Source organism: Pseudorca crassidens, chromosome 11 (genome assembly GCF_039906515.1).
Source record: "Pseudorca crassidens isolate mPseCra1 chromosome 11, mPseCra1.hap1, whole genome shotgun sequence".
In the NCBI taxonomy this organism is placed as follows: Eukaryota; Metazoa; Chordata; class Mammalia; order Artiodactyla; family Delphinidae; genus Pseudorca; species Pseudorca crassidens.
In genome coordinates this window covers 49846363-49865533 of record NC_090306.1, presented here as the reverse complement: position 1 = coordinate 49865533, position 19171 = coordinate 49846363, and the positions used below count along the sequence as shown (strand labels likewise).

The window sequence follows — 19171 nt, the reverse complement described above, 5'->3', positions numbered from 1 at the left end:
CATTGGCAGGCGGATTCTTAACCACTGCGCCACCAGGAAAGTCCCAAATATGTGACTATTTTTAATGAAAAAAAATTTAAGCAATGCCTCATCCAATGAAATTATTTCTGGCTGGTTCATTGAGGCCAAGACTGAAATCTCAGTGCTGCTGTAAATTGTGCAATTTGGAGCCAATTAGCCACAGTAGCCACAACAATATAATACAAATATTTACTTGTCCTAATCCAATTTAGTTTGATAGATATGGGTTCTAACAATACTTCCATCATTTAATAGCAGTGTGACCTTGGGCAAGCTCCTTACGTGCTCCTAACCTAGTTCCCTCTTCTGTACACTCTGAATGATAATCCTGGCTAGCTTACGGGGCTGTCATTGAAGATGATGTTGTGATATGATATTATATATGACACATAGCTCTCAATAACTAGTTGGTGCTGCCACCATTGTTACTTCCTCTGCAAGGCCTCCCACGTGATCTGTAAGTCAGCCTCACTCATTTGAGTGCCTACTATTCAGCATATTCTTTTCAAAGAGGTGGCCAGTCTGTGCCACAAATGGCAAGAATCATTTTTATACTCTTCACTTTCCCGGAGTGCCTGGTACTGTGCTGAATGCTGGGAGGAGAGGAAGATGTGCTTACTGTTTGACACGCAGCAAAGCTGTATGAAAATATTTGCTAATTGGCATGCAGCAGGGCAATATGGGAGTGTTTGCTGACCCGCCGCCACGCAGTAGGGGGTAGAATGCGCCCTAAATTGTACAAGTCATTAACAAAAAACGTGAACCTCACAACTTTGCTCTTCCTCAGTTTATTCGTTTGGAAGGGCTGCCACAACAGAGTACCACAGACTGAGTGGCTTAAACAACAAAAATGTATTGTCTCAGCTCTGGAGACTAGATATTCAAGACCAAAATGTCAGCAGGGTTGATTCCTTCTGAGGGTGGTGAAGAAGAATCTGTTCCAGGCCTCTCTCCTCATTTCGGGTGGTTTCCAGGCCATCGTTGGCATTCTCTGCCTCGTGAGCATCACCCCAGTCTCTGTCTTCATCTTCACCTGGTGTTCTCCCTGTACATGTCTGTGTCCAAATTGCCCATTTTTATAAGGACACCAGTCATATACTGGAGTAAGGGTCCCTGCTCAAGTATGACCTCATCTTAACTAATTACATAGGGAAATGACCCTATTTCCAAATAAGGTCACACACTCTGAGATACTGGAGGGTTAGGACTTCAACATATGAATTCTGGGGAACACAAGTAATTCCATAACATAGTGGTGCTGCATGCCATCCTTCGCTCTCTCCTTGTCCAGGACATCGGCTTCCTCTTGCCTTCTTTTTCCTTATTTTATACAGTTCAGTTTCCTAACTAGTGTCTAATAAGCCCACACCCATGAGTCCCCTGCAGCAGCGCTCTGTATGCTCTGTATTCTTATCACCGCTGGCTTGCCACCTTACAGTTCAGGCCCTGTGCTCTGAACGGAAGGAAGTTTGCTATCTTGGGAACCCTCCAGATTATAAAGAACAAACAGAACAAATTGTTTGAGGGACCCTTTCATGACTCACTCATCATTCCTTCCCTCCTATTGTCTTTGTTCATGTCTCCTCACTCACTGACCTTTCTTCTTGGCAAACTGCTCCAGACAAAGCGCTCCCCTTCTCCTTCAACTCAGCCCACCCAGCAGAGAATCCTACATGAGGGCCATGCACAGAAATGATCAGCACAGGCACCATGGAGCAAGGTTAATGAGGGGCAGTTTAATTCTATGGCCATCTCCACACCCCTCCTCTCCATTTATATTTTCAACATACGGTTGGCTTTTTAATGTTGCTTTAAGGTTTTCTCTTGTATTTAATTATTTAAAGATTTAATAACAAGCTGCCTAGAATCAATCGTACACAGGGACACATTGCTTTGAATTCTTGCTCTTTTTTTTTCCACTTTTGCCTGAGTGAAATGAAGTCACTGGAAACTAAGAGCACAAAGCTAAAAGGGGAAGAGAAGAGAATGACTTAAATACCCTCAGAAAAGGGTATCTGTAGGTGAAATCAAACTCTCAACAGTATCTGATATGTATCTCTTATCAGCGGTGGACAGTGGTGATAACTAAGGAACACCAAAACAAATTACTTTAATTCCATTTTCTTTCTAATAAGATAAACGCAGTAGCTTACATGTCAAAATTTTCTTTTTAAAATAAATTCCTCTTGGGGTTGGTTCTGAGTGTTGGGGACCAGGAGATGGAAGGATAAATACGGCTCTAGTTCTAGTAACAGAGAGAGGAATTTTTTTTTTTTTTTAATATCCCCTTTAGAATTTTAAATGTTTCATTGCCCAGTATTTTAGGATCTCTTTTCCTCATTCCTAACTATTGTCTGGATGAGCTAAGCTAGTTAGGAAGACATTCACTCATTAACATATTCTACTTACATGTTTTGAATGACCAACTCTGTTGGATAGTGTGGAAAGCACTAAGAATCCAGCCAGAAGCAATGCCAACTCCATCCTGCCTTCATAGCCACTCACATCCACCCTTGGGGAACAGGGTTCAGGAAAGGACAGTTGCAGTGCATATGCTCTGATGTGGGAAGTACAAGATATTATGGAAGCCCAGAGGAAGGGCATTAATCCAGAGGTGGAGGAAACAGGAAGTGCTTCCTAGAAGAAAAGACAAATACCATGAGACCTGAAAAATCAATGGGAGTATAACCAATGAAGTTTGGTAAGAAGGATAAATAATGACCTTTACGGAGAATCCACTGCTATTTAGTTACTTCCTATATGTGTATTTTTAAATAAAAAATTAGAAATTAAGCAAAAGCATTTTGCAAATAACTCTGGAAACTGTCTTTTTAAAGCAACATCTCATTGACTTTCCCTAGAAAAAAGCCTTCCCAAATTCTCACCAAATGACGGAGTCTGACGCTCTCTTTGCTAACTCGAGCTAACACTGCTAAGGGGAGAAAACCAAGTCTGCATCTGACCATGGGGTTCCCTGGACCAGAACCTCTTAAACTCTTGGAATCCTGACTTTTGGACTGCCCAGTCTTGAAAAGTCAGTCCAAAAAGAGCAGTGCTGTTTTGGACCGAAAAGTCAGTCCAAAAAAGTCAAATAGTAGAATCAAGAGACTTCTCCTGACTTTGAACCAAAGCTTCACATCCCTTGAGATTCTCCCTGTGCCAGATTCCTTAGCCCCTTACAATCCATCTTCACACCGTAACACTTATTTGCAAATAAAAATCCAATTAAAGGTATATATGCCAAAGAATATTATATGCCATTGTGATTTTTTCCAGACCATATATATATATAAGCTCATTTCAGCTAACTTTCTTAATTCAGGGGACACATACTTATGAAATATATAGTTTAAAAAAATTTTAGGGCTTCCCTGGTGGCGCAGTGGTTGAGAGTCCGCCTGCCGATGCAGGGGATACGGGTTCGTGTCCTGGTCCGGGAAGATCCCACATGCCGCGGAGCGGCTGGGCCCGTGAGCCATGGCCGCTGAGCCTGCGCTTCCAGAGCCTGTACTCCGCAACAGAAGAGGCCACAACAGTGAGAGGCCCGCGTACCGCAAAAAAAAAAAAAAATTAATTAATGAAAAAGTTAGTCATGACTTACCATCCTGAGCTCCGAAAATCAACATCGACATGATTGTTATCATCTTCAAACAGCACATGTTAACAAGGAGTTGAGACGGTTTGTGATTTACTGAGGGACCGTGTACAGAATGCACTGCAAAGTACAGCACAGTATGACAGAGCATCCTAAAAATCCCATCAAAGGAATGAGTTGCCCGACGAAGCCCTGTGTTCCCCATCCTTAAGAGACTGAGGCAGCAAGAAGAGTACTGGAGAAAGGATCTTTGGTTTGAGTTGGGGGTTAAATTATAAATTACTACTATTTTAATGTTACAGATAATATATTTGGGGTTCATTTTCATTATAGGGTCATTGTAAGGATCATTTGAGATCTACAGCAACAGTGTAGACCAGAGCCTGGCAAATAAAATATATTTAATAATTGGCGATTATGCTAGTAATATAAGTAGCAGTGATAGTAATGAGTTGTTAGAAAAAAAGAGGGAGAGAAAAAAGAAAATACAGAAAAGTAAAAGAGAATTTTAAATATTCTGTAATGTTTCTACCCAGAGAAAAACGCTTCACATTTTTGATATTTTCTTTGGGATGGATGGATGGAAGAATGGATGGGAAAGAAAGAGGGAGAGAGAGAAAGAAGAGAGGAAGGACTGTTGAAAGAAAGGAACAAAGGAGAAAGGAAGAAAATCGGGAAAGAAGAAAGGAAGGGAGGGAGGGAGGGAGGAGAAAAGAAAGACATGAGTGATAAACTATGAAGGCTTACTTTTTGCCTTAGTACTTGAATGATAAGCTGGCAGATACAGGGCATCTCAGTTCAAAACCATTTTCCTCCAGAACTTTGTACACACTGTCTTGTTATTTTTTTAGCATCCTGTATGGCAACTGAGCATTCTGCTATTAGTCTGATTCTTGCTTATTATAAGCAACTTTTTCTCTCACTTAACTCACAGGATTTTCTTTTTACTTTTGCTCAGAGGTTTCATAAACATGTTCCTATGAGTGTTTCTTTTTCTATTTGTTTTAATTTCCCTCCATCCCTGTCAAGTCTTTATTCATATCAGAAAATTTTACTTGTACTTATCTTCCTTGCTCATTTCTCCTCCATTTTCTTCACTTCTTTTACTATTATTAGACAAATATTGAATATCTTAGACAGATATTCCATATCTCAGCAAAAGGGGCAACCATTTTCTCCCTCAGCAGTGAAGAAGTTGCTAATCAAAAAAAATTTGACTGCCGTGAATGGGGGAACGTGAATAAAGAGAGAGCTTGCCTCCTGAGCCTAGGAGCTCCGTGTCCATTGCTTTATTGTACTACTTCCCCTGCAATCAATACTCAACGCTGGATTTTCCCGTAAATCAATTGCCCCATTTGTTAAAAGAACTGTTCCTGCACCGCTAAACTGCAGCAACTGCTGATTCAGCCACTAAACAGTAAAGACTGGAGCAGTTGGTCCCACAGGGCTTTTAATAATCACCGCATAAGCATCCCTTGGCTTATTTCTACTTGCAAGTCTTGAATCTCTGATCTAGGGGTTTTTCCTGAGATCAGTCGGAAAACTTCATTCTTGAAAGTGAATGGTGCTCACTTTCATTTTTATGGGCCACAGGCAGCCCTCTATCCATCCAAGTCCATCTGCTGTGTGTCTTCCAGAAATTCCTTAACATTCCTGGCCTGCTGATGACGCCCTTTCCAAGGGCTGACAAAAATGTTATTTTTATTGCCCAGTGGTATACAGTGGCTCTGCCCTTTTGCAGTTTCTAGTTTCACTATGTGTTTATCCTTATTTTTATATTCTTTTCTACCTTTTCAGTAGGATCACAGGAGAAAAAGCAAATGGATTTTCTTAGATATCTTGAACTGGAGTTGTTGAATTAAGTTTCTTTTTTTAATAACCATTTTTAAATTGAAGTAAATTAGTTTACAATGTTGTGTTAGTTTCAGTTACACATATATATATTCTTTTTCATATTCTTTTCCATTATAGGTTATTGCAACATATTGAATATAGTTCCCTGTGCTATACAGTAGGTCTTTGTTGTTTATTTTATATATAGTAGTGTGTATATGTAAATCTCAAACTCCTAATTTATCTCCCCCCCCATCCCCTTTGGTAATCATAAGTTTGTTTTCTATGTCTGTGTGTGTTGAAATAAGTTTCAGTTGTTCATTTCCATGCCTTTGTTTCCCATTAGATTATAAGCCCCTTGATGCCAAGATCTCCATATTACTTCACTTTTATACACCTGCCCTTGACACAAAGGAGATACAGAATAGAGATTCCTTAATGCATAATTGATTAAATTAGGTAAAATGGCTATAAACAAATATTTTATTACATTAAGTGTGCACAAGTAATAGAAAATAGTCATCTGTTGAACTTGCCACAAAGTGATAAGAGAGGAAAGTCTTACCGTGGCCATTGCATTGTGCTATGCAGAGGAGGAAGCTTTGTAAAGAACGCAGCGTTTTATGGGAGCTCAGATGAGGGTGCCTAGAGTGGCTGAGGTGCAGAAAGGGTGAGCAGCGGAGGGAGGATATATTCTCAGGTGCTCTCCTCATCCTGTCTTTACGAGAGATTCCATCCCCGTCTCATGCCTTCCACACTCTCAGTCATCTCTCGTCTTTTCTGAATTCACGCTTATCTTCATTTCTCTGGCTACAACCTGGTTTCCTACCCCAGCTTCCCTGATTTACATCCGGCTGAATTCAATCCTCAGTGTGTATTCCTTGCTCCTTGCCCTTCCAACCATCCTCATCCCAGCCCCAGAAGTCAGAACTGGACAAGTTTGTACACTTGGCCTAATTTTCCTCAGTTTCATATTTAACCCTAACAAAATTAGTGTTATAATTCCCTCTCTCCCTCAGTCCAGGGCTAACAGTAAGTTCAACACATCATCATTTATTTTCAGAGCATTTGGGAAGTATAAATTGTACCTAATATACAAGAGCCATGTTGACTCTGAGCAAAAAAGTAAAGTAAATAAAAAGTCAAAGCATCGAGACTTCCGAAGCTACTAGCCACTTGCCCCCCAACCCAAGTTAAAAGAAATGATGAATAAAGGTCTATGTGCATTAAGAAGTCAAAGTAATCAAACCCGACTTTTCAAAGTAAAAAGTACTTTACATGTAATAAGTAAAGAGAGCAACAAAGATGATTGTAGCTCCATAAAGGCAAAGAGCTTATGACTGAATAAATGTACACGTTTTATTGTTAGTCATTCTAGCAGCTAATGTAGCCAACCATTTCCTTATTGGAAGAACAGGCGTGGCTTCAGGTTATTTTGAGGCATTGAATTCAATGACCTGGGGAGTATATGCTGTGAATTTCTACTTGTGACAAGAAGTTTTGCATTGAAGCATTACATTTGTAATTCAGGATTGAATCTTGATTCATTGTTGAGATTTGTGAAAATGGGCCAGTTTGTGGGGATAAGTGGGATGTGTGATATTAACAGTATCTAAAATAAGTGAGAGAAAATAATCATTGGAGATAAATTCACTGTCACAGGCCCATTTTATCATTTACGCTTTTTTCTGGCTTTACGGTGGTCAGTACATTTGGTTATTTTTCAGACCTTAGAAAGAGGAACTCTGGAGAAGCTGACTATGGCAGAAACTGGCCAGCCTTTCACAAAATTATTTTCCTCTCCTTCCAGGACCACAGGAAGCTACATTTCCTAGCCACTTTTGCACTGAGACATAGCCTCATGCTAGAATATGCACATCGCCACTTTTATTGCAGGTACACAAAATCTTCCCATATGTGATCCTTTCTTTCCCCATCCTCTGGCTAAATGTGGAGAACTCTGAGGTCCTAGAGGAGGATGGGGCCAGAAGATGGAGGAAGTCTGGATCTCAAAAGGTCACGTGCAGACAAAGAACACCCACATTGAACTGTTACATAAACAAGAAATTAGACTGTGTTGTGGGTTAGCCGCTGATATTTTGGAATTCATTTGTGAGAGTGGCTAGCGTTAGCCTGACTGATTTATTATACTTACATTTAAGTTACTGGCCAGCCTTTCAAAAGTAGAATTGGTCACTATGACAAAGAAAGTTTTTTTATAATCTCAGTGACCACGGAGGTAAATAGAACTAGATGGTGAAAAGTAAACCGTATACCTGCAGTGACAAGCATCTTTAACTCACCTCAGTTAAGCTTAACTCTGGAATCTTCCCATCCTATAGGACAGAGAGATACAATGGGTCATCCTCAGAGGTCTCCATTCATCACGTTAACCCCAACCAACATTCCTACTACGTGGTTCTCTCCGTAGAACTAATCACTCATCATTTTAAATTATCTTGGACCATTATTTACAATATTTATTTATTTATTATTTATTTATTTGCTTTCACCCTCCCTCTCAACTACCAGCTTTATGAGAAAGGAGACCTTGCTGATAGCTCTGTATTAGAGACTCAGTGGTCATTTTTGTTGAATTAATGAACTACCCTTGATGTCCACGACTAAAAAGATTTGTTTTTTATTATTAGAGTCTTTCTCCAGTCAATAAATATCATAACTTAAAATGAGTCTAAGCCATTAGTCACTGCTCTGAAGGAGCCTGTAGTCCAGGTGACGCAAGATAGGACATGACAGAGTACAGCACAATAAATGGTGAGTGATAAATGCTAAATTGAATGAAGGTGGTAGAATTCAAGTGTTTATAGGACTTCAGAGAGAAAGAATGAGTGGTTAAGAAAATTCCATAGGAAAAAGCAGCTTGAATTAAATCTTAAAAAGTTGGTAGAAACTGACAGCCTAGAGATGTGTTCACCAAGTGAGATGTGCTTACCTCGAGTGGGGGCAGGGTGAGGTTCACAGGACATCTACTGGAGTGGATGGAGAAATACTAGAACTTTCATATGTGTTCACTTTTTATATTTGTTTTAAATTAGGCTTTCTAATATTTACTATATGAACTAATAATATACATGCATACAGTTTATAAAATAAACACACATGTTATGGGGACATATTCATTATCAGATCGTTTAAAGATTACTTTTATAGAGAGGGCATTTTAATGAGGAGACGTGAACCAGGCATGGGCGCAGGAATGCACAAAGGGGCTTAATTGAACCACAGCTTGGACGGCACCGACAGGCATGTAGGAGTGAAATGTAAGTTAAAGTTAGGGTAAATGGTTGTAGCCAAACCATGAGGAGCATTAAATATCAGTAAAAGCACTTATATTTGATTGCTGGCTCTTCCTCAGCAACATATCCCTATGTGTCCACTGTTTTCATCTCTATGATTGCCTCCCTAAGAGAAGCCCCCATCAGTTAGCCGTGGGGTGCCTGCAACACCTCCTAAATCATCTCCGTGCCGGCCCCACTACTGTCTGCTCCCCACACAGTGGCCATTGTGATATTTTAAAAATTTACATGAGATCATTCCACTCCCTTACTCAAAAGTTTCAAAAGATAACCACTGCACTTAGAAGAAAATCAAATTTCTACCATTTCTATGTGGCCTGTTCCCTGCTTATTTTTCCATATGCGACACATGTCACTCCTGCCCTCGCTCCCTATACTTGAGCCACATCAGTCCTTTGTTTTTCCTCGTGCATGCAAACCCTTTCCTTCTGTAGCATCATCGCACTAGCTGTGCCTCTGCTTGGAGTGTTTCTCCCCTCGGATGCATGACCCAGCCCTTCTCTTCATCTAAGCCTCCCCTGTGCTAGGTACTTGCATATATACATATCATTAATTTTATCCTCCCCACAACATAGTGAGGCAGGTACAGTAAGAAAGGGTCGATTTGGGCTTCCCTGGTGGCGCAGTGGTTGAGAGTCCGCCTGCCGATGCAGGGGACATGGGTTCGTGCCCCGGTCCGGGAAGATCCCACACGCCGCGGAGCGGCTGGGCCCGTGAGCCATGGCCGCTGGGCCTGTGCGTCCGGAGCCTGTGCTCCGCAACGGGAGAGGCCACAACAGTGAGAGGCCCGCGTACCGCAAAAAAAAAAAAAAAAGAAAAGAAAGAGTCGATTCAATTTGAAATGGATGTATGTATACATGTATGTATATATACGCGCATTGATTAGTTTACAAAGTACTTGACTATGAGTCCATTTGATCCTCACCGCAACTCTGTCAGGTAGAAAGAGATTTGTAGAGGAAAGAAGTGAGATTAGAAAGATTGTGACTTCACCAAAGTCACACACAGATTGTAAATGCTGGATCGAGGATTCAGCGAAGGTCATGTGGCTGCGAAATCTAGTGGTCATTTTACTCCATACCCCGTGAAGGCAGAGATAGTTTCAAGGATGTGAGGCAGGGTGATAGCATCTCTTAGAGAGTCAGCGAAGAAAAAAATGTATTAATTAGGAAGTCAGCAGTGGCCTCTGATAACATAATAACCAATGCATTTGTTAAAATTAAAACATTCATTAAATCCTTACCATGTACAAAGCACTGACCTAGGCTGAAAGCAGCATAAAGAGCGGTTCCTATTCCCTACAGTGGAATTTTCAAAGAATAATGGCAACAGAGGTCAAATTAAATGAGTATGAGATACAGTGCTCTGGAGAAAGAGAAAGCACACTGTGTCAGTTGTCTGAGAATCTGGCTGTGAAAGGTGGAGACAACACTTTGGTACAGGAAGGAGGAAGAACAGACCAATGAAGGTTGCGTTCAAGACCCAAGACAACAAGCAATTAGGTAAATTTCAGCTTTTCTAGCCTGACATTGCTTTGTGGGCTTCTCAGCCTATAATAAGAAATTTGCCTTTTCACCTCAGTCCTCCAGTTACCAGGTTTCATCAAATTGACTTTTCCTAAGGGCTGCTTCTGGGAGCACCTGTCAATATTGAAAGCTCAGTATCCAGGGAGGGGTGATGACTCACACCTCACAGAAAATGCCCTTCTGATGACTGATGCCCTTGCTGCCTCAAGCTGGCAGAGTGACACATTGGCCCAGAGCCTCCTGGGATTTGGCTGTTCCTTGGGAGTAAGATGAGAGCTTGGAAAGCCTCATAAATAACCCTGGTGGGGGCAGAGGCATTTGATAAAGACACGTGTCTGGCTTAGTGTACTCATCGGTACTCTAGAGACATACAAGTGGGAAATCAACTTCCAAAAGTCTGCTTACCACCTACGTGTCCATCGACAGATGAATGGATAAAGAAGATGTGACACATATATACGATGGACTATTAGCCATAAAAAGAAATGAAATTGGGTTATTTGTGGTGAGGTGGATGGACCTAGAGTCTGTCATACAGAGTGAAGTAAGTCAGAAAGAGAAAAACAAATACCATGTGCTAACACATATATATGGAATCTAAAAAAAAAAAAAAAATTGTTCTGATGAACCTAGGGGCAGGACAGGAATAAAGACGAAGACGTAGAGAATGGACTTGAGGACACGGGGAGGGGCAGGGTAAGCTGGGACAAAGCGAGAGAGTGGCATTGACGTATATACACTACCAAACGTAAAATAGTTGAAGCAGCTGCATAGCACAGGGAGATCAGCTCGATGCTTTGTGAGGACCTAGAGGGGTGGGATGGGGGAGGTGCGAGGGAGATGCAAGAGGGAGGGGATGTGGGGATACATGTATACATATAGCTGATTCACTTTGTTATACAGCAGAAACTAACACAACATTGTAAAGCAATTATACTCCAATAAAGATGTTAAAAATTTTAAAACTGCTTACTTATGCAAGAAGAATAGAAAGACTCTTGAATTTAACCCCAAATACTTCCCTATCAGATCTGAATCCATTTTACAGTGGGTCCCTTATTAGCATTGTCTTAAATTGCTACTGGCATCCTGTACTGCCCAATTGTTCAGCTTCTGCCTTTGAGGGGCATTCCTCAAAAGGTTTGGTATATGAGAAAGTGCAGCATGGCCTCAAGAAATGAGGTAGATTAGGGAATTTTTAATAGACTTCCCAGGAGAAGAGATGAAAGTGTGACAAGGAAGGAAGCTGAGTGAAAAGCTAGATACGCTGAAGGGATCAGGCCAGGATACAACAAAATCAGGTTAATTCAGCAGACTTAGAAATTGTATTTACTGCGTTAATTAAGGGAAATGCTAACTAGTTTCTATAGACTACATGCAAACACAGAATTGTTGGGGAAGCTCAGGATTTCAACATCCTTTCTCTTCATCTGGGTCTTGATCTGAAAGCCTTGTTGATGGGTGCTGCTTCCTGATTCTGGTCCAAATTCTTCCTACTGTCCAGTTTGTCTGATATTCCTATTAATGTTGATTTCAGACCTCTCCTTTACTGTGCTGGGAGGCTGTCTCTTTCTGTTCCACAGTTATTACACTCAGGTAGCTGTAAAACGTTATCTACTTTGGAGGAGAAAGGTAGGTAAGAACCCTTACAATATATTCCAATGGAGCTTTTCCTAACTTCTTTTTCCAAATATTACTGCCCCTCCATACCAGCGTCCTACAAATACCCAGTTGCCACCCTGATCTTGTTTAGTTTTTCTCACCTTTTTTCTTCTATCATATTTCTCTCCAGAAATCTCCAAGAGAAGAGAAATTACAGTCCAGTAGCCATGGGAGTAACAACCAAGCACTCCTCCAATTAACAATAAATCCAGCATTTCTCCTGGTCTGTATAATCAGCATGAACCAATCATACTTTGGAAAATATAACTATAATCCATAGACATTAGATTAAGAATTTGCCTTTTCTCACAACTGTGTAGATAAACAAGTTGACTGTACTACTCTGAAAGGCCAGACATGGCTATATCTAGGTAACGTACTGAGAAGGGGCAGGATGTGATTCAGTGATTCTCAACCCTGGATGCACATCTGGCTTTTAAAACATACGAATGCCCAGATCCCACTGCAGACCAATTAATTCATAATACATGAATGTGGGGTCACCCTTATTTTGTCAAAGCTCCCAGGCTATGCTCTTAGACAGCAGATTGCGAACCAGTGATATCACACTCAGGAGTGTAAGTCCGAGGAATGATTCTAGTCTCTACTCCACATTCACTTGTGCTATGAACAAGCTACCTAGCCCATTGGGTTTGAGTCTCCTCCTCCATAAAATGTCTTTGGCCTCCTCCTCTCTCTTCTCCCCTTCTTTCACTTGGACTAAATGCTCTACAAATATCATCCAGTTTTAAAGGTTTATAATTTTCAAAGGCTCAAATGGGATTATTTTGGCTTCTCAGATCATAGAATGATCTCACGACAAAAGGCACTGAACTCATTAAGGATGATAGAGAGATTGTCTAGGGGGAAAGGCAGGAACCAGCTGGTGGGCAACCAGAGAGTTAAACCGAGCAACGGGGCTGGAAGAAAGATCCAAGCTTCCCAAATATCAACCCTCCATGGACTGAGGAGGAAAATAATAAGGAAGGAATTTCCCAGATCGTTGACAAAGCAGTACAGCCATGGAAGAGTTCAAATGGGACATATCAGAATATTGGTGGTTCCATTTTTAAATTTTCAGTTCTGCACTTTGCAAGAAATCAAACAAAATAAACTTGACAACCTAGTCTTATTTTATGTGAACACTATAACACACATCTATGTATCTATTCAAATACACACATTTGCATCAGTTACATACCGATGTAAGCGTATTCATATGTTCAGTGCAGTTTTTCATTAAACAAATATTCATCAAGCACCTGTTATATGTTTTACATACTGAGGATACAGCATACACAAAACCACAAAAGTTCCTTCCCTATGAGAGCTTTCAGTCTAGTGGAGAAGACAGACTATAAACAAGATAAGTAAATATATGCTGATAAAACTAGATAGAAAAATATTGCAGGAAAAAGATATCAGAAATGTTGGGAAGGGAGTATAGTTTCAGGTAGGGAACCAGAGAGAAATATAATCCCATATATTTTATTTGGATCTAGATCAAATTTAATGTAGGTTTCCATTTGTGAAATGAAGGTTGTTGCCTTCCTCTCCAGGTTTGCTGGGAGAGTTAAGTGAAATTTCATAAGGTGCCTGGCAGGTACTAAAGAGTTCAATTAGCAGACAAAAGAAAAGGATATTGGATAGCTAACCCAAAGTCATCAACAGGTCAGGAGCAGAGCTAGAACCTAAACTCAGACCTTCAGACCTCACGGTGGGTACCTGCCCCTTCCCACCTCAATCCTGCAGGATTGTGTTTGAATATCGGTTCTGAATATTTAAAGTTGTGGCACTCACACACACCGTACCTGTGGGGAAAATGTGATTTCAGCAAAAGCAGAGAGGAACAGTTTGGTCCCCACTACAATCCAGGAAGGTAGTAAGGACTCAAGTAATATTTGTGGAATATTCATTTTAATTATTACCGTAGTTTCTAAAGGTAACACAGAAAATTCAGCAAATGTGAGCCGTGGACATGCTGCACCTCTGTAGGGGGATTTGGTTCTACGCTGTGGGCTGAATGAGGCACGAACACATGTTTAGCTAAATTAATGTTTTGTTTATTGGTTCAGTTTACTTTAGACTACATGAGAGTAAGTGGATTTCCAGGTTTGAAATAAGAATACAAAAAAGTACCCTATTGAATAAATGTTTACCTTTTTCAAGCCCTTGTCTATCACCATGGCATTTCAATGCCCAACCTATTTTCTCTGTAAATAAGGAAGAGAGCTTTATAATTTAATTATAACATGCTGTTTCCACGTCTAAACTCCTAACCCACTCTTCACCCTCTTGCCCCATGATGGACACCACTCTTTTGGAGATCACTGATGCCGCTTCAGGACCTCAGTTCTGTCCCCTTGGCTTCCCAGCAGCCTTTGAGCCCTGGTGAACATCAGCAGCCATCCTTGAAACTGTCCCCTTCCCTCTGCTTTCAGAAGGCTGGATCTTTGGTTCTTTGTCCTCTCCCACTCCCTCGTCCCTGTCCTTCTGCACGTACGCCTTCCACTCTCTGCTCCCTACCTGTTTTCATCTCCCAGAATGTCGTCCACATTCCTCTTCCCTTCTCCCTTGGTTAACCTGTCCTTGTTGTTTTAATCTTGACTTCGACTATCACCTGTATGAGGGATGCCTCCAATTCTGTCTCCAGGTCAGTCTTCTGGGACGGCTTCTAGGTCTGCATTTAGGTAACCAGGACAGTTTCTTGGGCATGTTTCCCTGTTCTCGTATCATAGCCCACCCCATATGGAACTCTCTATCCTCAGGCCTTTTATCCCCCGCCATCCTCCTCCTTTCTCTGTGTTCTCTACCTCTGCTCATGGCATGGCTGTGCATCCACTCACACAGGCTTAAAACTACCCCTTAACTACTCATTCCTGTCCTCTACTCCCCATATGGGATGAGCCATCAAATCCAGTACACTCTGGTTCCATGATGTTTCTCACCCCCATCTCTTTCGCTGAACTCCCTCTATTGTGGTCAACATTAACTCTCACCTACACTGTTGCCTCATAGCAGTTCTTGGTCTCCCCATGTCCTTCGATTCTAACTGTGTCCCTCTCCTTCTGTTGCTGTCAGAATAAAGCTCAAAAACATGTCTAAAACTGTTAACAATCTGGCCCCAAATACCCTTTCCCACTTAGTCTCCTATTATCTTTCCCCTCTCACATGCTGTGTTTCAGCTGCACCAAATCACTCCCTATTACTTGCTGCCTTAGAGCCTTTGCTCCTATGGTACCTTCAGCCTGGAAAGGATTGCCCCCACCTCTGCCTACCAAGTCCTTCCCCTCTTCCTCCCAGGTTCTCCTTCAGGATGTTTCTCTTGGTTCTCCCAAAGTAAGATCACATTTTTCACTTCTGTGCTCCATGAGCACTTCATTTGTTCTCTTCTCATCCCTCCATCACACTGTCTTTTAGTATAGTCGTAAGTGTATATATTGTAGAGACATTCAGTCATGTGACCACATGGCTCCCTCCCTGCTACTGTTCATTGTATTGACCTAGCATATCCTCCATGACTGTCCTATTATTTTCGTTGTTACCCAAATGGCCACCAGGCTCAGCAAGTCTCCATCATCACCTTTCGACAAGCCTGGCTCCCTTTTGCAACTTAGTACCCTCTCGGGGTGAGCATCCTCAAATGCCCAACACCACTCACCTTAATAACGACTCCTTTGCGAAAGGGCGAGAAATTTCAGTGAATGTGTAATATTTACATCTCCCTTTTTCCTTTCACTTAGGGTTGCTAATCAGTTCTTTTTAATCACCATTTTTCCCAAAGACCCCACCATCTTCTGCTTCCTTAGGCTAAGATCCTGAGAGCAGAGTCATGCTGCAAATCAGGGATACCTCTCATAGGAACCTCTTCATTTTGCAGTTAGAAATGCATGCAGCAGCCCTGCCTGACTGCTTCGCTTCAGGGCTGAGAATTCAAACAAATTCCCTTTGCAGAGACTGTTATGTGTTTACTTAGCGGCGAGGAAAGCACTTTCTAAATAATTAATTGCAAGTTCAGGATCTTCCTGACCTGTACTCAGTTCCTGGAATCCACCCTGAAGGATCCTGTGTGCTACCCATTCATATCTGTCACTGTAGCTATAGATCTGCCTCTGGATGCTTTTGATGTTTCTTTCTGCTTTTCTCCAAAGGGGTGAAAAATGAATTCTCAGCCACCGTGTAATTTTAAAGATTTATTTTGATTAGTCAAAAATGGAGAAGATGAAAAAGCTTTTCCTTGGGATACTAATCCTCCGAATGCTCACGTTTGAATTTGTCCTTAGCGTGCTGTTCCTCCCAGTCCTGCTCAAGTCCTTTGCCTGAGCATGCTTTCCGTCTCTGCTTCTGTTTGGAGGTTTAGAATCTTAGACTACAAGTGGTGCAAATTTTAAACAAAGCAGGCCTCAGTTCAAGGGAGATGGATGGGTCATATCAAAGGATACCTGTGCAAACAGTAGGAAAATTATTTTCCCACCACCTCCTAAATTCATTTTGGCCAAATAAAACTTACAGGCCTAAACCAGATAATAACTCAAAATTAGCTTTATGATAGATAAATACGCTAAATCTCCCTAGAATTATGGGTTTTTCCAGTGTTGTATTGTGGCAACAAAATACGCTGTTAGGACCTGCAAGAATTACTGTACCAAAACAAAGACTCATAATTGATACAAAAGACAAAGGATATCAGGAGTGCTCGGTTGCCCAGAAATGAACATCATACAGTTGTAGAGCTGTGAGCCATCATCCAAGCCAGGCCTCCTAGGAAACTGAGGCTCCGACAGGTAAAGGAGCTTCCCAGACAAGGTCTCACAATTAATTTATTACTGCTAAAACTAGATGAAAGTTTCATGACTCCTTTAAGTCATGCCACTAAACCAAACCACATCTAGGATTGTACATATGAGGTAGCCTGTTGAGATTTGCCCAGAGTTTATCAGAGAAACTGGATTTTAAGAAAAAAGAATCCTTTCAACTGTTGAATAAAATCTCTTATTTGGAGTCAGGATGCCATGAGGATGATATAAAACCAAATCAAAGTAATCTCAAGCTTGAGGGCCTAATAATCATGTATTAAAATGAGATAAATTTGCTACCAAGTGGTCTCTCTTTGTTCTCCATCCTTACATTTCCTCTCTCTTCCTCTTGCTTCCAGTCCCTTTCTTTCCTCTCCTCTTCCCTCTCCTACTGAAGAATCCAACCAAAATTAGCCAGTAGCTCTTAAATCAACCCAGTTAAGGAGAAATCTCTGCCATTTGCCTTCAGTTAATCAAATGGCAAATGTGAAGTGTTGCTTAGAGCAAGCTTCTGGGGAATCTCTGTGATAAGTGTGCTATCAGGGTTCAAGAGCTGTCAGTGTACCTAGAAGCCTTCTTCTCTTCATTGAAGAAATAGATTCAACCTGATTGCATAAGTGGTCTGAATGGATACTTAAAGTGATTTCGTTTAGTGGCAGCCATCCATGGCTGAGCTGTCAGAGCCCAGTGTATGAGAACCAAAGAATCAGATCTTGACAAAATTTTTTATCTCCATGGAGACGTAGAAGCTGTAGGAAAGCTCATGGCATCACCTGTTTACGCTTCTCACCATCTTGCCTGTGCCCAGCCCAGCCTGGCCTTTTCTCACCAGCAGGCTCCATCCATCAACTTCCTATGTACTCTTCTGGGTCAAAAAGATCCCAATTAAGTGGTACCAAACGTGGTGTTTTGTGTTTCATTTTTTCTATATACTGTACAACTTTTAAAATTTGTCCCACAGTGAGACCTGTGCAAAATGACTCCCAGTGTTCCCTTGGCCAGACCCAAATTCTCCTTTAGGTTCTTTTCCATTTTACTTCTCTTACCTACCCACCCCAACCCAGTTTTTCTCTAACATTCCAGTGCATAAGTTCCGAGGGCTGTGTCTTATTCATCTTGTAACCTTTGCCCTAGTGCAGTGCCTGGTAAATAACAAGTTTTTGACTTGTACGTTGAATGAAGGAATAAATAAGGACTTAGATTTCTGCTTTCTCTGTGAAGCAGTATCTTTGGGTCTATTTAGCTCTACATTCCCTTCCTCTCAAAACATTTTCCTTATTTCTGAACTTTTTCTGCAGACTTTCTCAGATAGCCTTACAAGCATCTCTCATCTGCAGACTCTCTGCTTTCATGATGGGGCTGGACATCGAGTGCTTTTGTGTCTGGGTCTTTTTTTTCTAAGGCAACTGGAGACATTTCAAGCAAGTATATCAAGTGATTTTTCAGTGGCTAACCAAGGTGTGGTAGGCATTTAGCACTGCCAAATAGTAAAGATCTTTGACACTACTTGGTACCCAGCTCTCCTTTATTTATTTATATAAAAGATTTCAGTGCTCTGTTGTGCACTTAAAACAGCTCCAGAGAAGTGCAGCAGGAAGCAAGTCAATAGGGGGATTAATGGGCCTTTGTTTGTAGAATGCAGAATTTTGTAATAATTCTGGAAGCAGATTTCTGGAGCGTGAGATATTTTCAAATTCATTATTGCTTTTAGAACAACATAATTTTCTGTATGAGCAGCAGCTTGGGACTGTTAGGAATGGAATTAGCAAGAGAGGTGGCTTTACTTTTTGTCTTTGCAGGGGGCAGGTAATTTTCCTTTTTATACTTGGAAGCTCTCTTGCCCCTGTGGAATGTGATCAGTGGATTCGATAGTTGGGGGTGGGCTTCCCTGGTGGCGCAGTGGTCGAGAGTCCACCTGCTGATGCAGGGGACACGGGTTCGTGCCCCGGTCCGGGAAGATCCCACATGCCGCAGAGCGGCTGGGCCCGTGAGCCATGGCCGCTGAGCCTGCGCGTCCGGAGCCTGTGCTCCGCAACGGGAGAGGCCACAACAGTGAGAGGCCCCCGCGTACCGCAAAAAAAAAAAAAAAAAGTTGGGGGTATTTGACTGAGAGTAAAGGGAGAAGGATTAATTCTAAGAACTTCCAGCAATAGTTAATCAAGAGGTGGGACTTAAAAAAAATAATATCTTTAATCCTGCTTGTACCAGACCTATGTTACAGAGCAATTGATTGCTCGATTTTATCAGGCTGGTGAGTCTGGAAATAGTTCATTGTATTGATTAAGGGCTTAGCGTTTCTGTGCAACCTACCTGCTTGCATCTCAGGCACCTTGCAGAAATAGGTGTCACCATCTCCAGATCACATGATCAATCTATTGTTTTAATTAAGTTATGTATTGATTCTAATTTTTTTTACTAAAT

At 41.4% G+C, this 19171-nt stretch overlaps 1 long non-coding RNA gene across 2 annotated transcripts in view; it reads right to left on the bottom strand.

Annotated features, from left to right (window-relative positions):
* Positions 1–809: 809 nt before the first annotated feature.
* The window catches only part of LOC137202131 (uncharacterized), an 85562-nt gene continuing 67200 nt past the window's right edge, over positions 810–19171 (bottom strand). For both annotated transcript variants that reach the window (XR_010932463.1, XR_010932462.1), the window contains exons 4-5: positions 2431–3526; positions 810–1076 (exon numbers count right to left, since the gene is read on the bottom strand). This is a non-coding gene — a long non-coding RNA (uncharacterized lncRNA). The remainder of the gene's footprint in view (positions 1077–2430; positions 3527–19171) is intronic.